The sequence below is a fragment of the Anas platyrhynchos genome, chromosome 2 (genome assembly GCF_047663525.1).
Source record: "Anas platyrhynchos isolate ZD024472 breed Pekin duck chromosome 2, IASCAAS_PekinDuck_T2T, whole genome shotgun sequence".
Lineage (NCBI taxonomy): Eukaryota > Metazoa > Chordata > Aves > Anseriformes > Anatidae > Anas > Anas platyrhynchos.
In genome coordinates this window covers 153160707-153187801 of record NC_092588.1, presented here as the reverse complement: position 1 = coordinate 153187801, position 27095 = coordinate 153160707, and the positions used below count along the sequence as shown (strand labels likewise).

The 27095-nt window shown below is 41.8% G+C and overlaps 1 protein-coding gene across 5 annotated transcripts in view; it reads right to left on the bottom strand.

Moving 5' to 3' along the window:
* The window catches only part of XYLB (xylulokinase), a 95955-nt gene that overhangs the window by 31445 nt on the left and 37415 nt on the right, over window positions 1–27095 (bottom strand). The gene's annotated exons all lie outside the window — the stretch shown is intronic.

Here is a 27095-nt window from a genome sequence, read left to right as displayed (position 1 = left end):
CAGAAAAAAATAAATAAATTCTATGCTGAAGGCACATAAAGGGCAAAACCATTCTTTCTCCTCCACTTTGAATGACTAGGATGGTTTGCTTCACCAAAACATATCCCAGTAGGCAACAGCCTAGTGAACCATAGCCATCACAATCTGACAACTGAATCTGACCCAGTGTGCTGGTGGGACTGGTCCATCAGGGCACGTAGAAGACAGATCTCAGGTGAACCCAGTGTTCCAACAGCAGCTCTGTGTATGTCCAGAGCAGAGACAACAGCTTCACTGGTTGAGTTTTATTAAAAACAAGAAGGTCCCAAAAGAACCGATACAAATTCACTGAATTTTAGGTTTATTCCTCATTTCAATCTCTCCCTTGAGACTGGGGAAAAGGCATTGATCACTGATTACAGGATTGCCTTCTTAACGCCAATACTGTGTGCTTTACCGAACGGTGGACATTCGCTCTGAGGTGTGTAATTGGATACATCTTATAAATAAATAAAGCCCATCATTTATGTATACAGGGGCATTAACAAAGACATCGTTCATCCATCACTAGTGGTGTTCTCAGCCAGCTCCGTTTGAATCTGTCGGGAGCTACCATCTATCCCCTACGGCAGTGCACAGAAAGAACTTAAATACAGTGCTACTAAAAAAAAATAACAACAACTGTAGCAAACATAATTCATGAATTCAATTCTTTGACAGTTGAATCAGTTTAAACATCTTTTAATTAAAAGCTCCCTGCATAGTACCTAACCAACCAGTTTATTTCCTTCCTATTTAAAATTTTATGATTTTTTGAGCGCCGATACAGATTTTTAACCCTGTCTAGAAAGTGTTCACAGGGCATGGTGTCATCTTGCATCATGCACATCTTCCTCAGATCTATTATCTGCTGCGGAATGGGGTGACTAATTTAACGAAATTCAGTTAAAATAATAATTCCCATGGCAGCAGAGAGAGCGAGGGGGAGAAGAGACAGTAAAGAAGTTCACTTGAGCAGCAAGATGGAGCATAAGGCTCCAAACACGACTGCGATGTTAGCCCTCTGAACGTGTTACTGCTCACACAGCCACCCCCACTCCGCCTTTCAGAGATCCAGCAAGAAGAATTGAATGATGTTAAAGTTCATCTCCTGGCTCTTGTTTTCAGTCAAAATATTGCTTTCATGGAAAGGCACAAAGGGGAACAAAAACCTGTCACTGAGAAGACAGAGAAATTACTGCGGGTTGTGTTACAGCAGTTTCAGTGCTCCCCAAAAGACTGAAGTTCTGTGCTGATGATGCCTTCCCAGAAAAGCAAGCAGCTTCATCGAGTTAAGACAAAAAGTTTGGGGGTGTGGAAGCAGCAGAACAAAAGTTTTAGAAAGTGCAAACTCAAAGAAAATTGCCCATATGGATTCAGCACGTGGAACAGGAACCAGTGGCACAGGGAGAGTCACTCCAGAGCAGCCCAGAATCCCCTCCAGTGGTCTTGGCACATAACCATAGCTATTAAGAGAAATAATCAGATGAGCAAACTCACATCAATCAGGTTAGCGCCGATGATTAGCACCAAGGAGGATGGAGGTAGAAATTCACCTTCCTGTTCCACCAGGAGCGGGGTCGGAGCACAGCGCTAACGGGTCCAGGTGCTGAAATCAATGGGAAGACTCCTGGCCTCGAGGCTTTGGGATCTGGCTGTATTTCAGCTGACAGCAACAACGTGCCTGTGTCAGTCCTGAATTTTGCTAGCTCATGCATGGCCAAGTCAGAAAGCAGAATCTGAGGATGAAAACCCTTCAACTTTTTCCTCTACATTTCCATTGGGCCCAGCCCTGATTTGTACCCCAAACTCCAAGCGCTAGCTGACATTCAAAACTCCTAAAAGACATTTCCAAGGCTTCATCCAAACAACTTCATAATGTCTTTCTCATCACAAATGAATCCATAAATAAAACAGAACAATAGAACATGCATTCAAAAAGCAGCTGATTACGCACACGAACCCACGCCAGCTATAAGCATGATTGCGAATAACTGCAATTTACAATTTGTAAGCAACAAGAAAAGTGTCAGCCCCTCCTTTATTTCTCTGATTAACTCCAAACACTATAATTTTAAAAAATATATTTTCTTGCTTTTCATTCAAGAAAAACAAAACAAAAATACATCATTATTTTGTCCCATTTATAAAGCCAATGTTCCAAAATCTTCCTCCTTGCAAATTAACTCTTCAAAAACTCGTGCTAATCATTCTTATTCAAATAAGCACTGTGAAACTGAACTCCCGCTATGGTAAAAGGCTTTTCTTGTCTATACCTTTTTAAATATGAAATTATGCAAGCTACGGGTTACCAAGTGACCCTTACGTCCCTGTGACTTCTAGGATTGGGTCCAAAGGCACTTGCTGCTCTACCTTGTTGTGCTCTGTTACTTCTAGCATCTCCAAGCATTTCATAATACAGAAGAAACAGACTGCCACAGCCTTCAGCACATTAGACAACATCTGATTTTTAACTTCTTTTTTTTTAATTTAGAGATCCATACAACTGCCCCAGTGAAAAAAACTACAAGCTTGGAGCCAAATAATAAAACAAATTCATCCATCTTTACAATACTAAAAAGAAGAGTAATTCATAAAAGCTTTTCCTGGCTTATAAGCAAAGCTTTCATATTTCGTTAACAGACTTCTAATTTCATTGCGGGTTTCAATTGCTCAACTGCATGTTAGAAGTTTTCAAGGCACAAAATTTATTTTTATTTTTTTTTAAATGCAGTGCCCAAGGAAGAAAAATAACTTTTAAGGACAGAATTGATCATCAGCCTGTATGGCTACAGCTCCTATCAAACCAGTTGTAATTCAACAGGAGAAAATAAAAGGCTTGATTTTCTCAGCAGCAGTGACAAATATGGCTAATATCCTCAACATTTACGCTACTTACATAGACAAAGCCTCTACAATGATGTAGGGAAGAAGAAGCATGATTCTTCTTGATCACACTGCTGCAAGGCAAGAATCATACCACTACAATGAGCTGATATGCACGTGCCTAAGTAAAACAGAGTAGAAATGTTACCCGTAGTCAAGATTCATATGCTACTGGTAGTCTAGATGGCCTTGTGTTCTCAAGCAACAATGCTGACTCCTAAGAGCAGAGATTGTTCTTCGTGAAGATGCCAAATTCAGCTTTCCTAAGACCTTGCTTCAATAAAGACAAAACTTCGTATTTCACAGCCTGAAACTTAAAGACACCAAATCACCTAACTCTGAAATTCTTCTTAATCTAACTCACTTCAGACAGGAAAAAGCCTTCCCCGTTTTAATGGATTTCAGGAAAAATCAACATAGAAAAAAATGCATACAAAAATTATCTTTTTAACCTCACCTTACTTCATTGCAAATTACCCCAAAAACACAAATAGTCCAAGACGTACTATAGGGAACCAGAAAAAAATTACAATACAACCCTACTGACAATTCAACTTCATTGACTTCAGCCGAGTTATGCAGCAAAGAAAAGTTTGGTTCATGAACGCTAAAGACTTATTTGGGAACAAGCTGATCAATAGTCATAACAGTGCTATAGCATATATATTGACAAGTGCACTATGAGACCTCTGGAATATTTGCACTTCTTGTAGAAATACTTCAGAGCTGCAATTGCTTATCAATTCGCTGTGATTTTTATTTTTTTGAAGACATGGATCTCTATTTGACAGAATATTTTCTTGAAGCCTGGGCTAAATTCCAAGTGTAACATATAAAAAACATACCCACAACTCAGTACTAGGGTTTACAGTAAGCAGTTAAATAAATAAATAAATAAATAAATAAATAAATAAATAAATAAGAGCCAATTCAGGCCAGAAGTTTTCATAGATACAAGCTGAATAATTTGGGAAAACCTTCCTGCAGAAGCTTTTAAGGAAAGAGGCAGAAAGCAAACGAGAAGGAAACACTTAAAATCTATTTGGTCAAGACTGAAAATGTACTTGGGGTAAAATCCTCTCCTGAAGACATTACTACTAGATGTAATTTAATAAATACTCTATCTCTTTGATTTGTATAAACTCTTGGTTCTGAATTAATTCCTTATAGAAAAAAATAAGTTACCATGAATTAGTGAGGTAAGATGCATTCACTTACCAACAGAACTGGTTTACATCAAGTTGATTGATTTATTTTTTTGACACTCAAAGTTTTCATCTTTTCTTTACCCAAAGTTTAAATATGGTAAGAAAAGTGCAACTCAAAAATAGTGTGTTGGGAAAAAATACTAATCAGCACAAGAACTGTTCAGCAGTTGTCCAAACATCCATGAAGTAGCCAAGGCTGCCAAGGCTTCAATTAAAGGCTCAACAAAGTGTCACCTGCTTTGATTTACACCATGCCTCTGTTAATTATTCAGAGACTCTTGGCAACACCTCTGTGTTCCCTCTCCAGTTCAGAATTGTTGTCCTTCAGCAAATAAACATTAAATCTGTAACCAATGGGACAAATTAACTGATTCTCAAAAAATGTTCTCAAGCAGAACTTAGAGGAGACCAAAACTTAGAGGAAACCAAACCTGTGTATTTGAAATCTAGCCATTACATCCAGCTATTTAATAATCTACCGACAGAGAGCTCCAAAAATGTTAAAGGTCAGAAAAGACCAAATGCTTTAATGAGGTCACAAAACTTCAACACCATGATCCTATCCAACCACCATCCAACGCAGCAACGCATTTACTCAAGGACGGTAATGCGAAGAAGATACAGAAACTCTCAGTTGAGAGACACAAAGGGACAGAGAATTTACTGTGACTGCTGGCTATTTTCATGCTGAATGAGACTTTAAAGTTAAATATTTATATTTTCCCCATCATTTAGATTTTTATCTTTTAAACTTATAGCTAGTTGATCTTTGTGGGCTCAGCCTTCCAATTAAAACATTACTGTGGAGCTGGGCTTCCCCTTCATGTCTTGGCACTTACAGACCACAATTAAATTACACCTTGTCTTTCTTTTTTTGATAAGCTAAGTATATTAAGTTCTGCTACTCATTAAAAGGCATATTTCCAAGACCACAAACCGCTGATGCTTAGAGCCGCTGGTACCCTACCAGTACCTAGCAGAAACGTCTTCACCACTAAAACCGCTAGGAAAAAAAGAGCGGAGTCAATGACAGCACTAAAAACATCTACCCTAGAACTATCTAATGCTGCATGTTGCCAGTTTGCCTATCCAAATATTTAGCAGGAAAGTGCCAGTGTATAAAATAGGTTGCACAGAGAGGTGGTGGAGTCTCCATCGTTGAAGATCTTTAAAACCTTCCTCGATGTGGTCTTGGGCGACCTGCTTTGGGTGGCCCAGCTTGAGGGAGGGTTGGACCAGGTGACCTCTAGAGGTGCCTTCCAACCACAGAATCACAGCACAGTTTGGGTTGGAATGGACCTTTACAGATCATCCAGTTTTAACCTTAACCATTCTGTGAAGAACTCCTGATTAATCAGAGAACCTTTGGCTTGAAATCTGCCAGGTTTCTTGGGAGCATGTGCCAGCTTTGAAGGTGTGCAGCTCTGGAAGATGTGCTGTGTAGAGTCCCACGGGAGGAGAGCAGGCATCCTCGGTCCCCATTGCAGGAAGCACCAGAGTTTGGGAGGGCTCTGCACTGATCCATGCAGCAGTGCCCCTGGGAACACTGGAGATGCAAAGCAAGAATTCCTACTGCTCAGTTCCCTGGACCAGAGGCGAGATGTTCACCTACAGCCAGGACCATGCAAGATGTTCCCAGAAACTGGTTTAAAAAATAAATAAATAAAGTCACCTCTACCTTAGGCATTTTCTACTAACTAAAAACTATTATTTTCTTCAACATGCTCTGTTGCTAGCATTGCAGCACAGCTGAGTATTTCTTCAGAATATTCCAACACATGAGTAACTCATGCCTGAACCTGAGCAAAATATATACCCTCCCATGCCTATCCCAGCTCTGACGTGGGTAATCATCACGTGGATTTAGAGACCACGCAGCAATGTATAGTGCTGCTGAGTTATTTAGAAGTATAAACTCACCATTGTTTCATTTTTACAATCTATTAGTCCTCACACACAGCAATATTCATCCTTGCAAATCTTTTAAGGGGACTAAAAAAATTCCATTGGCAAATCAACATATGACACCATCCATGGAAGGTTAAAATGGGAAAAGCAAGGAAGGAGATAAATGAGCTGCCCAAGGTCGCACAAAATCAGTAGAACAACCAAGAATAGAACAAAGGCCCCTTCATTACTTAGATCACAAATGCATTCGATTCTGCATTAGTTAATCTGCACAGTCTGCGCATCAGTAGCAAGACATGTCCACAGGAGAAAATATAATAATAATCAGCTGCAAGTTCAGCATTACCTAAAGCCACAGAATATAATTAAAAGGCACAGGGTGCGACGACTTGACCTTGAATGCCACTTGAGGGAAGAGAGGAAAGAACATCCTACGGGGTATTTTGATTTTCAAGAAACCCAAAGCATGACAAACTTTGGGAAGAAACAGTTTGAGATCTAGGTTTGCAAACCAGATCTCTAGGAGATTTCAAATCTACTCTGGTTCTTTACAAGTTATCAAAAAACATTAACAAAGGCCTACAAATAACAGGAAAGAGTCAATGTCCAAGCATCATCTTATTTTTGCAAAGGATAAATCAGATGAGATACAGAAAAGAAAATACAAAACAAGGCAACTTTGGTGTTTTCTTCACGAGATATTAAAAAAAAAAAAAAAAGTTTTACATGTTTGGTACTCACAAATGTTGCCTGTACCTCTCATTCTCCTAGTCCTCCTAGCACTGTTTTGTGCTGGTGAAGAAATTTGCTTCTTGATTTTTCTCTTTAATACCTCCTGTTCCTCTCACTAGATGTAACCTACAGGTCATAAAGGACTTCAGAAGAATAAAACTAATTAATAAGAGGGGTTCACCTGCTTGCAAAACACCAGGCAAGTATTCTGAGGAAGACAGAAAATCTGCTTATTGGTTTCATACACCAAGAAGGGAAGCAAACAGAGTGAGCTGGAAACAGTTTCTCCTTTTTCTCCCTATAAACCATACAAAACTTACTATCAGGAAAAAAAAATAATAACAATAACCAACACTAATCTTCCTTACATGACTATGGTGGGTCACTTCATTGCCCAGAACCTCCTCCCGTCCGTACTGACAGCACACAGCACTGGGGACCGCTTGCATCGGCTGAGACTCTGAACACTACTAAACTCCTGTGTTATTAATAAACCTCCTTCTTTCCAAGAGGATTACTTATAAATGAATTTTGTGACCTCTGGCGAACTGGAACTAAACAGAGAGCAGAGGGGTTTTTTGCCTTTAACTAAAAAATAAAGGCTATGGGAAGACGAATAGAGAGGAGCAATTAATATTTCCTAATAATTGTCATAGCGAATGGGAGAAGCACTACGTTTCTCGGGGTTTCGGAGCAGAAAGGTTCCAGGTAGCTGTTCCTTCCCGGGCTGGGTTCATGTAAATCGGATGCAGTTGCCAAGCAACAATAGGTGCTAAGGAATGAAATACAGGCTGCAGAAACCTAATAGCCTGGAGAGAACAAGAACTACAAGCTGAGATTTATGGCAGATATAAAAGGAAAAGAATCATTCTCCCCCACACAAAGAACACAGATACTTTATTATCAGTGTCCTTAGCATGTTTTTTCTAAGGCATAATTAAGTAATAAAATCCCCACTCCACCCGAAATCAAACAGGTGATTTTTTTTAATGCTTTGTTCATTAAGCTTTTTAGAAAAGGACCTTGAGAAATTAGCTACCAAGACAAAAGCTGAAATTGAACCCAAAAAGCTTTCTTTCGCACGAGAAAGATGTCAGCTACACAGACAGCGCTGCAACTGCCAGTCAGCGATCCACGTTACCTTCTTGTGTTTTTATACCCTGCTCATTAACATTGCATCTGATCATCAGAAATTCTCTTTAAGCTTATTAAGATTTTAAAATATTTTTAGCAAGTTAATTAGAATACATTAACAGAGCTCATCTGTGTTCACCCATCATGCATATTTTATTTTATTCAGGCAAATTGCTTTTAAATGAAATATTAGACCCAGGAAGGGTACACCGCTGGGCACTGTACCAAGGGGTTGCATCGTTCGATACTCCATTCCCAAACACCCCCAAAACTTCATGCTGCTGGAAATGGGGAGGTCTGGTGGCAAATAGGGGGGTTTTGTGGTGCCTGCTGTATCACATTCCCCTCTAGGTGGGGTGTGGGTACATCGACCTGATGGCCCTTCCTAGTAGATGAACCATCCTTAGCTGCCATCACGTTGCTGCACAGTTTCCAGGGGTCAATATAAATTAAAGGCATCAAGAGAGCATCTGAACGGGAACCAAAGGCACACACAACGAGTGCCTTCAACCCCTCACTCTGCAGTGGAGCTGCTCTTACAGATTCGTGTATTTATTTTTGCCATTGATGGTCTCTGAAGATGTTATCTTACCTTAAGGAAGGAGCCCAACCAGAAGCTCGGGCATGGTGTGGCACAGGTTTCTAGCAGGAAGAGGTACACATGGACTTGGCAGAACAGCAAGAAAAGCTCACAAAGAACAAGCCTGAAATATACTTTGCCTTAGCTGGAGTTATAAATTCTTCCCTTTAATGTGCACTAAATGTCACCAAATTCAATCACCTAAAATTAAATAACAGTTTATGAGGAAAAGGGAAACAGCAAAACCTACCTTGGGGTATTTTGGGCATGCCAATTCCAGATTTTTGCTCTAGTGAGATAAAATCCATCACCAGGCAGTGAAAAGTAACTATAATAATACTATAATAAGGCGTTCCTCAAGATCTGCTATTCATTCACTCAATCCAATCAAGTGTGACATGGTATATTTCAAATTGTTCCTTCAGACTCCATCTGGCCCAAATCCTTCCCATGTAAAGAAGGATGGAGAATGTCACTAATTTCATCAACACTTCTCAAGCTAAGCGCTTACTTTTAGAGGTCTGCTCATAGAAAAGGATGAATGAAGTTTGCCAGCCTCGTGCCTGATCCAGATTTTGCACTCTCACCGCATTTCAATTAACCCACCCCAGATTGCAGAGCTGACATATTTGATTCAGACAGTAAAGAAAACATCCTTTAAAAAGCAACAGGTCTGAAGCTTTTGATGAGTGATCGCACAATTCATATCAAAACACATATTTAAATCTCAGCCATCACACGTTTTGAGATCTGCATCATTAACACAGCCTGGTTTGAAGGATTTTGATAATGTTTACAATCTATAGAAGTTCTTTATCTCCAAGGGACTTAGTACTTTTAACCAATGACCACTATTTAGGTATGTGTTATTCCTGTAACCTTTCCTGACATGTTAACCTCTTCAGTTCTAGTGGCTGCTCTCCCATGAACTGATTCCCTATTCGCAGTTTTCTCCTGCTGAGGACCCCCAAAACTAGATGCATTTAGGACTTGGCTGAACACATCAACTGTGCTGGCACAGGGAACCTGAATCACAGCTGGGCAATTCTATGGCAAGCTCTTCCAAATGCCAAAGACAACAACTGTATGGATCGGTTGAGTCCCTTTTCTCTGACAATAACCATATCGATTGCAGTGAATCTAAAACTACCCCATCATAACCTTTCATTTCTGCGTTCATTAATCAACTCCAGCACCCAACCACATGCTCCAGCCTACCCTTTCTTCTCCAGCTTGACTGGGCAGAAGTTTTGCTGTATGAAGGAATTCTCTGCTTCAGAAAGAGATTTCACCTCCCTGCAGCTGCCATGGCCAACAACCTGTGTCTTCGCATTAAAGGACACAAACTGTGTTGGTTTATTTTGTAACATTTAAGCAGAAATATGTCCTCTCCTAGGGAAAGCACCTACCTGGAAATCGATGCACATTTCTAACAACACCCTAATTGCAAAAGAGTAAAATGAGAATGAGCAAGGAAAGCAAGCTGACATTTTAATGTCATTTGGAGTGACCAAAGACACTGAAATATGTTAACAATTAAAAGTACTCGCTAAAATAATAAAATTAAAATTAAAAAAAGCATAACTAGCAGACAACAGTACAATAAAATGCAATTTAACAAAGCACATGTTGCCACTGACCTACACTGGTGAGCATACGCTGTTCCTAAAGTCCATGGCTCAGCTATGCAGGCCAGCATGGTGTAAGCAAAACCCTACAATAACCCCATTAGAGCTGCATCTGTAGTGCAGCTACGCTCCAGCTCTGCAGCTTCAGGATTTAAATGAGAAGCTGGAACCCTCCGGTGCTTGCAGAAACCTTGCTGTCAACCCAACAATCCCCAGAGCAGCCCAGAGCACATTACCCACCCCAATCCCCAGCTGGCTGCCTCTCCTCCAGAGAAGTCCTGGCTACCTTTATTGCAGGGCTGCAAAACTCCTCTTGTCCATTCTCCCCTCTTCCACAGTCCATACTCAGCAGAGAGGTTTCATGATCAATTCTTTCTGTTTTCTTCTGCAGAAGCCAAATTCTTTTGCCTCCAAAAACCCAGACCCGTCTAAAACATGCAGTGTTTCTGCAACAGCCACTGACCCTATAAATTATTCCCCAATCTGGGTCCGCACTCTGTGTACCTGAGATGGGTTCACCACATAGACCTGAACACAGCATATTGCAAATCCCATCTGCGTTACATCCAACCCTGACACACGAACAGCAGTCACCAAAAACACACGACGCCTTTCCCCAATTCCTCACCCTTAACACATCAAGCGGCAATAAAGGGTGCAATGACTTTCCAAGGGCATCTACCTGTTTAATTATTCAAAAGCAAATTGACTCAGGCACCACGGTATGAAACACTAAAATATGCAAACGAAGGAAATTATGGGGGAAAGCAACAAAAGAGGGAAAACAATCAAACGATCGTGGCGAGAGGAACACATGGGGGCCCATTCTGATCTCCTCGCATGCTTGAGTGTCCCTGTATGTTTCTACAGAAGAAGAAAAGGCTGTGAAGTAACAGGGTAATTATTATTTACTCCTTTCAGCACACTGACTAGGCTCTTGAAACCAGCTAACCATGCCAACAGCACCCTAAATATAGTGTTATTTTCACCTATAGGCACGAAGCAATTTCTGAAAAAGGGAAGTTTGCACCTTTCTAGGCAATCAAACCTTATTGCTGGGAAAACACTTGTTTCAACAGAGGCTCTGTGTATCAGATGCAGGATCTGATCCATCACTGATTCTTGTTTATTCTATATTAAGGTCCTGAAATACCTCATTAAATAATAAGAACAGGTTAACTGAGAGATACTTTAACACAATTTCTTGTTATTTTTCCATAAAACACAAATATCCCATTAAAACAAAGAGCATTTGGTTTTAGCTTGGACCAAAAGCAATCTTTCCAATCAAGACCTCCAGTGAATTGAATGTCTCTTGTAAGCAGGTGCCACTGTGCTATATTTTCATCCAAACTGCTGAGAATAAGCTAGAAGAAAATGACAAAGTAAATTGAACAAGAAAGTGTCTGATCTTGATGAATAATTCAATGATGCAACGCAACAAATACGGATTTTTTTGTTCTGGTAAATGCAGTTTACAACTGTCCTTTGCTTAGAAAAATGACCTTCTGCTTGTAATTATGCTTTTGTCTTTAGGCACTGAATCACGGTCTCAGTAATACTTGTGATTCCAGTTCACAGCTCTTACTGATCTCAAAGCACTCCACTCCTGCTATGTACCTAATCTTTCCTTAACAAAATAATACAATGTATGAAGATCTTCAGCTGTAGTATTAGGTCCCCTGCTCACTGACTGTTCTTTAACTGTTTTGGTCGCTTTTCTTGGGTCTGAAAAGACACGAGAGTATCTTTTAATAGAACTTGTAGAGTGCCAACCTGCACATGGACTTGAGCCACGGTAACTGCAGCGTGATGGACGGGTCAAGGCAGGGGCGATGCCATCTGCCAGGGATGCAACAGCTGAGCAGACACCTAACTTCTTACAGCAGCAGCCAGAACTGAAAGGTGAGGATTTTGTGATCCATATTCAGCATTAGCTATAGTCTACTAAAAGTACATTAAGTCTACTTTTGTCTATTAAAAGGTATTAGACTAAACCCACAGCAGGAAAGCAGGATCCAGGGCTGTTGGACCATATTTCTGCCTTACACCATCACTGCCTTCTTGCATTACACTGGCCAACCTTTCTTCACCCTTAAGGGTAGAACTCGTATGCTTATAAACAGGCAGTGCTAACACTAAACTAGTGGAAACAGGATTAAAAAAGCATCCACAAAGAGAAGGGGAATAAGCTCTTCTCCGTGGAGAGAACAAAGACCGGCAATATTAAATCGTGGCATGCCAAAGTTCAGTTTGTTGTGAGAAAAGCTTTTTAAGAGTCAAGGTAGCAAGACGTGGGCATAGGTTAAGCACCACTTGCATTCCCCCAGGGAACTGACCTGACTCCTTGGGTAACAGCGTGAACAGACACCCATCTCTCTTCCCTTACAGAAAAGTCACCGTGCAGACAGGACTGCCAGAGCCACAGGTCCAGAATAACCACGGCCACGTTGTCTAATAAGAGAATTCACTGGGGAAGGACCTGAGCTGGTCACCAGTCTGTTCCCAGAACTATGTCCTTTATTCTTGACAATTAGACAATTATTCTTGACAATTATAAATAAGAATTCACCTGTCAGCCTTGTTGTATCCACAGCAAAGACAGCAGCAGAAGAACCCCACTCACTGGGGAGGTGGGCACAGCTGGATGACCTAATAGCCACAGATCCTGAGAAATCTTCCTTAGAGCTGGGGTACGACACAGTGCCTTCGGGTCCTTGTGTAAGTCACACCTGGCATATCAGCATTAGAAGTGGAAACTACATGGTCATGACTTAAAAAGTCTCTTTTTGTCTTTTTTTTTTTTTTTTTTTTTTATTTTTCACCAATTCTGCTGCATGGCTCTTTCTTGATGCATAGCCTTATTGCAACCAAAAGATATAGGAAAGAATACAGATAGAAACAAAACAAACAAAATTAACCTTACCAAACTCTGCGCTATGAGACACATAGTGAGTAAGACTGGCTTAAACACGAGTAAGGACATAGGAACTCAGGTGCATATTTTCTGTCCCTTGCAATATATCAGCATCTCTTGCTCATGAATACTCAGATTGCATTTGGCCAGTTGGCAGCACTTCTTAACACCTAACAATCTCATAAAAATATATTTTTTCTCTGCGCTAGACAGATCTGCCCACCTTCAACCTCTGCTACCCATAAAACACACAATTTATTCAAGTACCTTTACTCAGAGTATAATTAACCTTTTCAACGTACAAAAGCTTCTGTGCCTCTTAAATGAACAAAGAGCTATTAATGAACAAAAATACTTTCCTGATCAAATGTCTAATACTAGTTCTGGGAATACAGAGTATAATATTACTACACATACACTGTATATTATATAGTATATAGTTCACACATTTTCTTCCAGAAGGTTTCTGTTCTCTGAGTATCATCATATTAGCCTGATTTTTAAACACCATGAGAAGACTTTAGACAGGTTACTGGATTCAGTCACAATAAGAAACTGCACAACACAGTCATGATATAGAAGTCTTATCTGCCTTAATTTTAAGCCAAAAAATAAGAATAAGATGAATTTGATTTTATTAATTTCGAGGTTAGACTGTGAGGAGCCTTAACATCACACACGGACGTAAGTTTTCAAGGCACAGGCCGTGAGCTCTTGGCAGCCCATAATGTAAAAGAAACAGGCCTGTTGTCTAGGAGACTTGAATCTTCCACATAAGAGAGCCAAGCCCATACTGAAAAATTTATGGAACTCCCAAATTTTACGTCTGCAAATCAGCGACCAAGAGGAAAGAAGGTACGTGAGTCGTTATCTTCTCTCCCTGGTGCTAATTTCTTACTGGGATGAGAGATCAGGATTGGACTGAAGGCTTGAATGTGCCCCACATCTTCTGGTGGGCATGTTGTGCACTTTCCATGGAGGCAAATGCTAGCTTTAGTTCAGTAATTTTAGCTGTGTTTTAAACGAAAAGATGCCCTGAATCCTGCAGTAATGCAACTGTTGATCACACTCTGTTCAATAACAGAAGTCCTGTCAGATATTTAGCCTTAGTTACCAAAAACTACCTTCAGGGAGTACAAACATTTCCCCTCTGGCATCCTGTCAGTCACAGTGAATCTGTAAATAAACTGTCAAACTCCATTCCAATCATTCCTGAATCTGCAAGGGAAAAAGTAGTAAAATTGGTGCAGCTGGTTGGAGTCCCTGTAGAACAGGGCTGATTTCACAGCTTTAATATGGTTCACTACTTCACAGCAAGTCCGATCTGATATACAGCATGCAGAAATGAGTGACACCTTTGCTAATCATTTTCTTAAACTTATCACATGCGGAGGTAATAATGGATGCAATGACTTTTCAAGGGCACGGCCTGGTTAATTTTTCAAAAGCAAACGGATTCAAGTTCTGCAAAATTAAAAATCCACTAAGACACACCGTAAAGCTATCTAAATTATGGAAAATCACAAGAATAAAGAAAAAAAAAAAACAACAAAAAAAAACCCTCTGGTCATGGGAATCTTAGACTCTTCTTGTACCAGCATATAGAAAGTAGGAATACAGCAACTGCATACAAGCCAAGGATTTAACTAGAGATGCTGACTATAGCAAAGACTAGTTAAATAAAAGGGGAAAACCCATGCATTATTACCTAGAACATATTGGCACCCGTGTTTTATAATTCATAACTTACGAAGTAGTTCTGAGAGAGCTGGTCAAGAATTTTTCTGCAAGATATTTTTTGTTGGACCATGACAGCTAATCAAAGAATTTTTCAGGGCCATGACAGAAAATTAATAACTGAAGAAAGATCAGAAAAAGAATAAACATTATCACCCCACTGCCCATGCACTCACCTAGGATGTAAATCACCTGATTTAGAGCAGGAACAGAACCTGAACTGGGGTCTGCTTTACCCCACAAATTTTCCTTCACCATCAAGTTATACAAAGTCACATTGTCTCTCTGGACCAGTGAATATTTCATAAGAAGTAGAATAGCCCCAAGCAGAAGACAGGCTGACTGGAAGCCCAATAGCAAATGCACTGGCTTGATTTATGTCAAATCCAGGTTCAAGACGCAGTCCTGTTATCAGTCAGAAAAGGGATTTCAGTTGCCATCTCCATGTCCAACTCTTTCATGTTTCTTCACAAAAGCCCCCTGAAGTGTAATTTTAATTATGTGACAGTTTGAAAACAGATTTTGAAAGCATAACTCCTTATGAAACAAAAAGGTACGTATCTGATTGCACATACTTCCTCAGCCTCCTGCTCTTGGGACAAGTAAAACTTTTCACGGCAATAGCTGAACACACCAGAGGAAAGGATTACGGGTTAGTTGTTAAGGTCAGTATGACTGCAACGAGTATGATGATGAAAAAATACAGCGGCCCCTTAATTAGGGTCACCGTATGCTCAGACTTCTCTCTTCATCCTGTCTTTTTCAAGCTCAAAAGTTGGCTGGCTGGGAAGAGAGAAATACAAAAAGCATCATAGAATCATAGAATCATAGAATATCCTGAGTTGGAAGGGACCCTTAAGGATCATCAAGTCCAACTCTTGACACCGCACAGGTCTACCCAAAAGTTCAGACCATGTGACTAAGTGCACAGTCCAATCTCTTCTCATGATGTGCCCTATGTGCCCTGGCCTCCTGTGTGCTACATGTGTCAGATCTGACATATCACAGACATCATGCTCACCAGGCAGACTACACGGCCTAGCACCTACTAGCTCCTTTCATAACCTTGCAGAATAAACAATAGAAATACTACCCCACATCCATATCCTAAGTTTTAAGCAAAAGCAACAACTCCTGCCCTCCAGAACTGTGCACCAAAATGGTTTATTCTCATTTATATGTATCCAAGTATCTCATCCAAGGTACAAATAAACCACCATGAACTTGAAAACATCAGTGACTCTGGACTAGACCTCTGTTGATGTACAAGGTCCTTAGGAAGTTTTTCCATCAGAGGATTAACCACAAAAAAAAAAAAAAAAAAAAAAAAAAGGAAATCTCTGGCCCAAATTTTATTTCCCATGTAACAACAGAGCTAGTTTATAATCCCAATCTGATAATAATCAATTCATCCTCAGAATGCCCTTAACAGCCAGGAATTATCATCGTCTGTATTTTAGGGATAGAAAACTATTCACCTACGTGAAGCAGGGCTGCGTGCCATGTCTCGTGAGTGAGAAAGCAGCACCCATATCACACCACCTTTTCGCTGCAAACCACAGTCAATGCTTTGCTTTAAAATCAATGAGACATCAAAATCCAGCCTGTACACTTCTTTCCATCCAAAAAAAAAAAAAAAGCAATATCGTTTCAATTTCCAATAAGCAGGAAAATGGTTTATTGGATTGTCCTTCCAGTATCAAAAAATAAATAAATAAATTTACTTTGCATGCCGAAGTTTCGGTCCTAAAAGCCTGCAGTGAAACACAATCCTCTGGCAGACAGCACAGCAAAGCACAACAGCTCGTGACATGACATGAACCCTAAGATAACAGCTGACAAAAAAGGGGACTTTAGGTAAAAAGAATGAAATGATCCCAGTGGGAGTTGCTCCGGGGCACCTGTGCTAACTCCCCTGCCAAAAGCATTTTCAACTCTCCAATGGCCACAAACGATAAGAAAAACCGATGATGAAAGAAAGCCCACAAGGCTACACCTGCAAAGTGAAGTATTTTCTCAAAAATACTTCAGATACAGAGGCGGAAGCAATTAAAAACAAAAGAAAAAAAACGTGTGCTGCTGTCTTTGTTTTCACCCAAGCTGAACTTCCCCTGCGATTGAATCGCTGGCTGGGATCCTGAGCCGCGGGCAGGAAAAGCTTGTCTGGGAAATCGGAGCGGGCCTCGGGCCTGCCTCTTTGGAGATATGCCCATGGGGACACGCTCACCCAGCCTCACAGACCAAGGTCTGAGCCACACTACGGCAAACTGGACCTGGCGATGAAGGAGCAAAGCTCTCGATGCCCTCCTCACCTCAGTTTTTACTGCTTGGGTGTGCGTTCAGGTCCCTAAGACTGGAGGAGGGAAGACTTCTTCTCAGGGGAAAAGACCACACTGGGGAATGCTTAAATAAACTAAATAGACATATGTAAGGCCCTGGGACCTCGTGGGGTGCATCCATCAGTGCTTAGGCAGCCTGGTGGTATCACTGTGAGGCCAGCCTCGATCATCTCTGGAGGTCACGGCAACTGGGGGAGGCTCCTGAGGGAATGGAAGGAAGCAAATATCACCATCTTCAACATGGGGAGGAGGATAAAGGGAACTGCAGGCCACCCAGGTTCACCTCAATCTTTGTAAGGTGATGGAGTAAATCCTCCTGGAAACCATTTCCAAACATGATTAAAAAAAGGTTATTGGGATTAGCAAGCATAGCCTCCTGAGGCGAGGTGGCTGGTTTGGTGGGTGAGGGGAAAGAGGATGAAGAACACTAGATGTTATTTACCTCAGCTTCAGGAAGGCTTTTGGCACCGTCTCCTTCATCTTCACTGACAAACTGATCAAGTACAGACTACATAAGCGGTCAGTGAGGTGGATGGAAACTGGCTGAGCTGCTGGACTCAAAGGTGGTCATCAGAAGAACAAAGCCCCGCTGGAGGAGACTCGATGGTGGTGTACCCCAGGGGTGGATACTGGAGCTGATACTGCTCAACACTAACAGCCCTAGATGACGGGACCCTCAGCAAGTTTGCAGACCATCCTAAAATGGGAAAGGTTGATAAACAAGAGGGTTTGCTGCCATCAAAAGGACCTCAAAAGACTGAGGAGAAGGGCCAACAGGAACCTCATGAAGTTCCAACAAATAGAAATGCAAAGTCCTGCACTTGGGGAGAAACAACTGAGTGTCGACTGGCTGGAGGCCATCAGCTGGAGAGCAGCTTGGAAGAAAAAGGCCTGTGGTATCAGCATGTAAAAGAGTGGTATCAGCACAGAGGAGACCTTTGGAGTGCTGGGTCCAGTTCTGGGCGTGAGTAATAAAAGAGAAACATGGACATACTGGAGCAAGTCCAGTGTAGGGCCATGAAGGTGATTCCAGAATTGGAACATGAAACCTTTGAGGAAAGGCTGCGAGGGCTGGGAGTCTTCAGCCTGGAGAAGACTCCTGGGGGATCTTGTCAATAACATGAACAGTTTAAAAAAACCTAAAGATGACTTTTAAAAAAATCAGCCTGAAGTGTGAGATACTCATTTACAAATATTTATTTTTCATCACTAAATGCTCCAGTTTGTAGAGATGAAATACTAAACAGCACATCAAAACATACTTTGAAATACAGAAACTGAACAAGGACAAGGGAGTAGGAGCAAAACAGAAATCTGGTCACATGCCTGTAATTAAAAGTGCATCTTCAGTAGTCAGGGAAAAACAAACTCGAGATGATAAAATAACTCCGGAAAGCACTATTATGAAGGCTTATTTTTGACTGGTAAGTAAAGAAATTTTTGAAGACATGACAATTACTTTGTAGAGCAGAAGCCTGTGAAGGTAGCCAACTCTGCTTTGTGGGAGCCTATTTGACCCCAGCTAAGCCACCTGATTCCAACAGGAATTGGATAGGATCAAAGCAACCCAGTGCAACTTCAATTTGTGATAATCTAGCCCTAAAGACTTTAATAAGAAACAAATGTGTCTGAAGCTACAGACCACAGTAACAGCTAATTTACAACTACAGAACTGAGATAACTTTCTATCCCCCACTATAAAGGCCGTAGATGTTCCATCCTTTTCTTTTTTTTTTCTATAACATTTCTTTATAAAATAACAGTACATCCTGGCATGCCTCGTAGTTTATTTTTCTAGTGAGGAAAATAAGAATATATAGACAGGACATGACTAAATTAATTTTGAAAAACTCCCGATTATAAAATTCCTGGTATTTAACATTGTGATAATTGCAGGGAGGAGAGTTGTCCCTAAGTATGTAAGGAGGAGAGAAAAGGAAGCACTCAGATACTGCAGAGAAAGAGGCAGACGGACAGATTTACTTGACACGCTCTCTCGAAGCCCTGCAGGCTTCATCAGCGGTGCTTGTAAGGCCTTTGAAGTGTAGCTGTTGCACAGCTTGTAAGTCCCTTCCTCTGGAGCTGCCGAGGTTGTGGTGTTATAAGCTACTTAAGCTCCTTACTCCAGATCTAAGCAAACGGCTTGACGCACTTACAAGCTTCACTCCCTCTTATTCTGAAGATTTTAAGCTGCTTAGCTTACTGCCTTCAACTTTCAAATTCCTACAACCAAATCCTACCCATGCACCATGCACCCACCTTTATTAACCTGCTTCTCTTTGCTCAGGATCCTGACTCTCTTGTGCCAAGTCGACGGCAGAACAAAATCATCTTTTACAAGCTTAGCCCTCCCAAAAGTCACAGCCAACACCTGAATCCTATTGTTTGGCAGCTACCACTCTGCAGCTTCAGGATTCATGGATTTACTGTAAAGCAAACAGGTTTTCCATCCTAACAAAGCTTTTTGTCAAGGAAGTCTATTTTTTTTGGTTACGGTTTAAAAAAAAAAAAATAAAATCCACACTGGCATAACTTCACTCTTGTAAATGTGAGCTTTTACTGTTAATTTTAGATTCAGGAGGAACTGCAGAAGCTTTTGGCAGAAGGGCTGCTTATACAGGAGAGATGAGTTTCATCTAAATCAAGCTGGTACCAGACTACTGGCATTTACAGTTAATAACGTTACGGGAGAGCCTTTAAACGAAGAAGCGTAGTAAGGCTGGCACAAATGGACATGACACGTTTTCTAGGCCTGAAATCATTTTAACTTTGTATCCATAAATAAAAGATAGGACAGGCATTAATAAATCCGAATAAGAAACTGCAAAAAAAGTAATTCCATTTTAATCACAGCACAGAAAATAAGCTACTGGGCCAACTGTGTAAGTGCTGCTACACAGACACTAGAAAGCTAAAAAATATGATAGAAAACCTGAAGTGTTTAGTTTTCAGTGAGGATATTGACAGAAGCAGCACAGTAGTGAAAGGCAGATAATCATTGCCATGCTGTAAAATAAAAAGAACAAATCATATTGCAAAGCTATAGAAAATCACAGCGATGAGATTGTTGCTATACATTAATGAAAACCTGGAGCCTGAACAGACAAGCAAGCTAATTGCACCAACTTGTAACAGCATCACAGAGTCACAGGATGGTTTGGGTTGGCACAAGCCTCAAAGCACATCTAATCCCAACCCCCTGCCATGGGCAGGGCCCCCTCCCACCAGCCCAGGCTGCCCCCAGCCCCATCCAGCCTGGCCTTGGGCACTGCCAGGGATGGGGCAGCCACAGCTCCTCTGTGCAGCCTGGAGCAGGGCCTCACCACCCTCACAGTGAACGATCTCTTCCTCATATCTAATCTAACCCTACCCTCTTTTATTTTAAAGCCATTACCCCATGTCCCATCCCTACACCCCCTGCCCAAGAGTCCCTCCCCAGCTCTCCTGCAGCTCCCTTTAGGCCCTGGCAGGCCGCTGGGAGGTCTCCCCAGAGCCTTCTCCTCTCCAGGCTGAACAACCCCAACTCCCTCAGCCTGGCTCCACAGCAGAGGGGCTCCAGCCTCTGAGCATCCTCGTGGCCTCCTCTGGACTCACCCCAACAGCTCCCTGTCCTTGTGGTGCTGGGGCCCAGAGCTGAGCGCAGGCTCCAGGTGGGGTCTCACAGGAGCAGAGCAGAGGGGGACAATCCCCTCCCTGCCCTGCTGCCCACGCTGCTGTCGGTGCAGCCCAGGACCAGGCTGGCCAAGCACACATTGCTGGCTCATGTTTAGTTTTTCATCCAACACCCCTGGGTCCTTCTCTGCAGGGCAGCTCTGAATCCACTCATCGCCCAGCCTGAATTCCTGCTTGGGATTGCTATCCATGGGATGAATCCATGTGGTTTGAATATCACACCAACATTGGGATCATAGAACAAGACCACTTGCCCAGAATGATGACAAACACAAAGGGAGCAGAGAGACTACCCTGGACAGAAAATACAGGAACACTGAGAGATTGCAGTTAGCCCTTTATGGTTTAGGGTAAACATCACACTCATGTATCTACATGGTATATATGCTTTACGCTATGGTATAGATGTTGGATGCGCTACAATTACTTAAGAAACCTAGAAGAAAGAAGACATGGGTTCAGAAAGTTACTACTGAGGAACCCCTTTGTAATAGTTACCGTGAAGTATTTAGGTATATTGGTCTGGGAAGAGCCAATAAATCAAAATAAATAAATAGGATAAAAACCCACAACAGAAGTGTTATTTCAATGAAATGGAGTACCAGGAAAAGCAGAGAGCATGTTAAAAAAAGGCAGCAGACAAGAGCCTAAAATGCTCATAAAGTAACCCAGGCTATTAAAGAGCAGTGTATGAAGAAGCCCTTAATTCAGGATGTGTTTGAAGACGTGTCCCAGAATGAGGTGTCAACAAGGGAGGCACAAGAACAAATAAAATAAATAAAAGAGGAGAAATAAATAGATGTTACCCATGCAAAGGGTGCACAGGAATCAAGTGTAAAATTGTTAAAATGTTCCCTGGGGGAAATAAAACCTAAAGAAAGGGCAAAAGGGGATACAGGGGGAGGCCAAGAGAGCACTGCATTCAAGGAGATCAATAGGGAATAACTATTCCCTGTTTCTCATGGTAGAAACCTACAGAGGAGCAAATGAAATTATCAGGTGAGACGTTCAACACAAAAAACAGGGGTTTCTCACACAATGCACAGCTCAGCTGAAGAGCTCAGTGCTACAGGATATCATGGGTGCCAGAAATCTACATGCTTTTAACAAGCCATTAGAGAAGTTCATGGGAAAAAGTTAGTCAACAACCATGAAATAATAATTAAAAACACACCTCAGGCTCAGGATGTTGCTGAATTGCAAACTGGGAGGATGTTAATAGCTGTTGTAGCCTTCCCCGTGTATTAGAGACTGGCAAAGGAGGAGCCTTGTCTTGCTCGTCCTTTGGCCTGACTCAAGACAGCCTCGTTAACCTTCATCACCAGCAGCAAAAGCACTTCAGGGTTGAGCCTTCTTGAAATTGTCCCCTCAAATTTCTGCCCCTTTTGAATGAGTCTGAAAAACAGTTCAAACCAGAGCTGGTCCCAAAAGAATTCTCAATGGGGAAAACAATCCTTGCACATTTTTCCTTTCCTCATCACAAATAATAAGTCAGCAAATAGGGCAGCCTCAAATCTTGCAGACGTTTGACTGCACCGTGCCTAAATTTCCAGGTATAGCCATTCTCCCCTGGATGTGTTTGTTTTAAAAGTTATGACAAGTCTCGCAACCTTTATTATATTTATCATGGTTCTGGAGATTGCAACAATCTTGACCTTTTTCCCACATCCTAATGCAATTTCAAATTAATCTCCTCTGTGTAACAAGAGTTATCAAATGCCACGGAGCATGTAAACCACATCTTGACTGCTGAGAAAACATCTCTTAACAGAACATTATTTAGGCACGCGTTTAAGCTTCATTGACCTCGCAGGTACCTGAGCACTTCCTCGCATCAACCATTTCTAATCCTGACAGCACCAAGAGTTGATGTGAGCTGGAAGTTTGCACTTCAGCTGCCAGACTTTCACTCCATCACATCCTCCTGAAAGGGCGGCTGGTCAAGATGCAGTTTTGCCTTTTTCCACCCTCATGAAGGGCAAAACACAATAAAGCTTAAAAGAGAAAGCATTCTTTATTTGTCAGAAGTAATTAAACATGTCACTGACTTTCTGCAAAGCTCAGGAGTCATCTGGGAAAAGAGCAGTGTGTCCCCTCATCCATCTGAGTGACAAGGTCAGAGCAGCCCTCACTTTCTTGCTTGCATCTCCATCACTGACTCTGTTCATCAAGCTGTAAATTAATCTGTAAAAATTTGGAGAGAGTACCTACTGTAATTAGCCCTATCTGTCCAAATGAGGCAAAACGAGATGGGGTGGCAGTGGAGGGCTCCAGTTGGCTTGTGGCTGCTGAGTGACAGAACTAGGTCAGTACACCAACTTGATTTGGAAAGAGAACAACATAAAATTAGCCTTGTGTCTTGTTACATTTCTGAGACAAGGCTTCACGACCTTCAGTTACCAAGAGGCCAGCGATAAAACGCTTTATATTTTTATTCCTCCTTGCGAAAATTTTGGTTTGCAAATCCAGTTAGAATCCCTCAGCCGTTGTCACACGTTCTTCTGCCACACACCTCAGCCTCCCTGAAGACTCCTCCTCTCCAGGCTAAACAACGCCAGCTTTCCCAGCCTTTTCTGCTCAGGGCAGCTCCCTCTAGCCCTCAACCACTTCAGTCGCCCTCTCTCCTGCGGTTGTTCCAGTTTTATCAACGCATTTCTTGTATTTAGTGGCCCAAAACTGGGTGCAGTACTCTAAATGTGGTGTAATACATGCCGAACAGAAGACTGTAGCTCACTTCCCTCGATAGCCAGCTGTGATGTTGATGCAGTCCGTAAGCTGTCAGCCTTCATTGCTCCAAGGAAGCATGGCTGGCTCTTTTTTAGCTAGACCTCCCAGGTTCCTTGCAGCAGTTTTTCCCCCAGCCTCTTATCGATGCAGGGAGTTCGTGTGCCCCAGGTGCAAGACTTGACATTTTTCCTTGTTGAATTTGATGAGGCTCCTGACAGACCATTCCTCTGTTTAACATGCAACTTACGTGATTTATTCAAGTCACAGGCATGAGCTTCTCATCATCATATCAGAGGATAATCCTGGAGATAGAGCTGAATGTGTAAAACAGGATTAAGTGCAGATAGGATGAAGTAGTGTGATGCACAGCTCACCTCTTTGGCCTTTTCTCATTATATCATAAGACCTTTCCCAATGTTTATATTCACAGCTACTAATACACTGGAGGTCACTACACTAATAGTTCTCAATTCTGAGAAATTTGGCCCAAGCTACATTCCTGTTCAAGGGATTTCTGCAAGGAATTGCTAAGCATGCACTGGGTCACAAACGACACGACTCAGTTTTCTTGCTGGCTCTCAGCAGGAGGAGAAAAATTGAAGCTAGGAGCTCAGGAAGCCACCTCAGAGCATGCCTAAACACAAGTAGCATCGCTAGCATAAGCAAGACAACGGGATGAAAATCTTTGCAGTTAAATCTACGTACAAAAAATAGTTGAACTAGAAATAAAGCCCATAAATAAAAGCATACACTTTCTTCCAAAGGTACTTTCTTGACTCAGAGCTGGGATTGACGGGTAAAGAAATTTTCATTGCTCATGTCTGCACAGAACCTCTCCTGCAAGTAAAGAAGCAGTTGCAACTTCCACCACTACTGAGCCTGCAGGAAGTCTGTTTTCTCTTGGGTTTGTTTCCTTCTCAATTTTCTGTGGATTTTTAAAGCGGATAGAAGTAGTTTGGGACTGGCTGCCTGAACTGGTAATGTCAAGGAAAAGAACACAGGGAATCTCTTTTTTTTTTTTTTTTTAAATCTTTTTTTTGGGGGGGGGTCTAGAAGACTTACCCTATTGTGTATGAGGGAAGAAGTGCAACTAAAATGACAAGTCAAGGATGTGTATGTATTTGTTTTTTTGTATTTATATAAAAATATGAATACTTATGGATAGAAACCAAGTATGTCCTAAGGTAAAATAATTTCCGCCTCTAAGATCAGAATAGCAGGACATCTGTGTAATTAAATAAACAAACAAAAAGAAATAGAGCAAATCACAGAAGTTTTAAAGACAGACTTTTCACTAAAAAAAAAAAATCCAAAACAACTTCCCATTGGTTATTTATTAAAATTATTAATAATATTAATAAATTTGTACATTTCTCTTTCTTGTCAAATCCAATGCTAGACAACTGGTACACCTGCCACGCAGAAGCACTTGGGGTTTTCATGTATGAGTGGCACTAGAAGGTCAGGGAGAGGTTAGTTTGTAGACACACAAAATGGATTTTGTGAGGAGGAAGAGTAGGAAACACTGCACAGCTGCAGAAGAACACGGCATTTCAGCACACGAGTACACATCAGCTATTTTCTTCCTAGGCAAGAAGGGGAGTACACTGCCTGATGCCCCATATCTTGGCAAACTGAGCATTATAATTTTCACAAAACACAGAAGGGAAGGAGGGAATCACTTCTCAGTACAGTGTAGGATTTGGTAAAGGATGAGCTGCTGTCCTCTAAGGGTCTGGACATGCCTTTTTTCTCTCCTGGTTACAAAACAATTTTAATCACGGTGGGAAGGAAACAGTTATTCCATCCTGTTCTGCAGCCGAACCATGAATCAAGATGTGAGCTATCAATTTACCCTCAGGAATCCTTTGTTGCACAAGTTAATTTACCTTTCCTCTTATGTATACCCGGTGTCACCTTACTGTTTAATATTGAAAGTTATTGACAAGGGAAATGCTGATTCATGAAAGTGAGATTTTGTTCTAACGCATTCATGTGAAAACAAATGAGCCTGCACCGTTACACGGCCCTTCCTCTCGCTCGCATTTCATTCCAGCCCTGTCACAATTTCCAGTGGGGTGAGCGAATCCCCAGCAAATCCTGCAGCAAGTTCTTCTCAGTCAGGGGCCAATGAATTGGATTTCAAAGAACAGCTTCGTCCTCCGTGCAGTACGAGCTGCCCTGGGAGTGTAAAAGGGCAGTGCCGCTCACAGACTGCAGCTGAGCTATCTGAAATGGGGGAATTTGTTTATCTAGTTTGTTTCCTATTAATATTTCCTTCACTCTGGTGACCAGAGATAGGATATAAGGGAACACCATGAATCAAGGGAGGGTCAGGCTGGGTGTTAGGGAAAGGTTCTGCACCCAGAGGTGGTCGGGCACTGGGACAGGCTGCCCAGGGCAGTGGGCACAGCACCGAGCTGCAGGAGTTCAAGGAGCGTTTGGACACCGCTCTCAGACACAGGGGCTGGTTTTGGGGTGGTTCTGTGCGGAGCCAGGAGTTGGACTTGATGATCCTTGAGGATCCCTTCCAAATCAGGATATTCTGTGACTCTGTAGAGCAGAAATGTGCCCTGTTATGTTGCTGTAGCATAATCCTGATCAAGATTTATACTCTAATCCAGCACTACGTATCCTCACTATTCATACACCTGCACTGGGCCTGATTGCCTGGGCTGGATCGTAGCCTACAAATTACTTCAGCCACTCAAATTACTTCAACCACCCAGCCATGGCTATGTGATAGGTGGCCAAAGGATTATTCTGGAACTCTGGTTATCCTCTGACAGTAAAAAGACTCACAAATCTGGGAGAAGCACCCGAAAACATCTGTGTAAGTGCATTTTCAAAAATCTTCCAGAAGAAAAGCCCGAGCACTGTCAGCCTCAAAACCACAGCCCATCTCCTGCCAGGGAAAGCTCTGTTCCTAGCCCAGGAACTACACGCTACCACTGCAAGCAGGCACTCAAAAGCTGGCAACACCCTCTCCAAAGGGTGATGTATGGCAGGTTTTTGAGCTAGAATGATCTCATTTTTAGACCAGGCACAGAATGAGGACCCCAACAGCCAAGGGAATGGAGGAGCACAGATAAAGTAGACCGACAGACAGAGATGCTTGAGAGTGATGTTCTGGAGCCATGTTCTAAGGGTTTGTGAAGTAACAGGTATGAGAGCAAAGTTTAAACAAAGTTTAAACAAAGGAAGGAAGCTTTTTGCCAACTCTACAGTAGCAATTATTGAGCAGTCAAATGTGTGAAGCAGCACCATGGCATGATGGTCTTCATCATGGTGCAGGAAAACGTTTTTTTCATTCATTCCTGTGACTAAACATTACAACCTCTTTCAGTGCCTTCACAGAACTATCTTCAGTGACTGGATGCAGGTTGATCCAGAACTCAGAGAAACTGGAATCCCATCTCCCAGAGCCAAGTAATACTTTAGTAGTTCAGCTGCATCCTCCAAGATGTAGGGAACAAGAGACAGTAAACACCTCACAAGCCTCCATCATGTCACCTCTGACAGTTCTCCTGCCAGAGACAGCCAGCTTAACCACCGACTGAAGATGTATCAACCTGACTCACACGGATGCTAATGAAACCAATAGTGCTG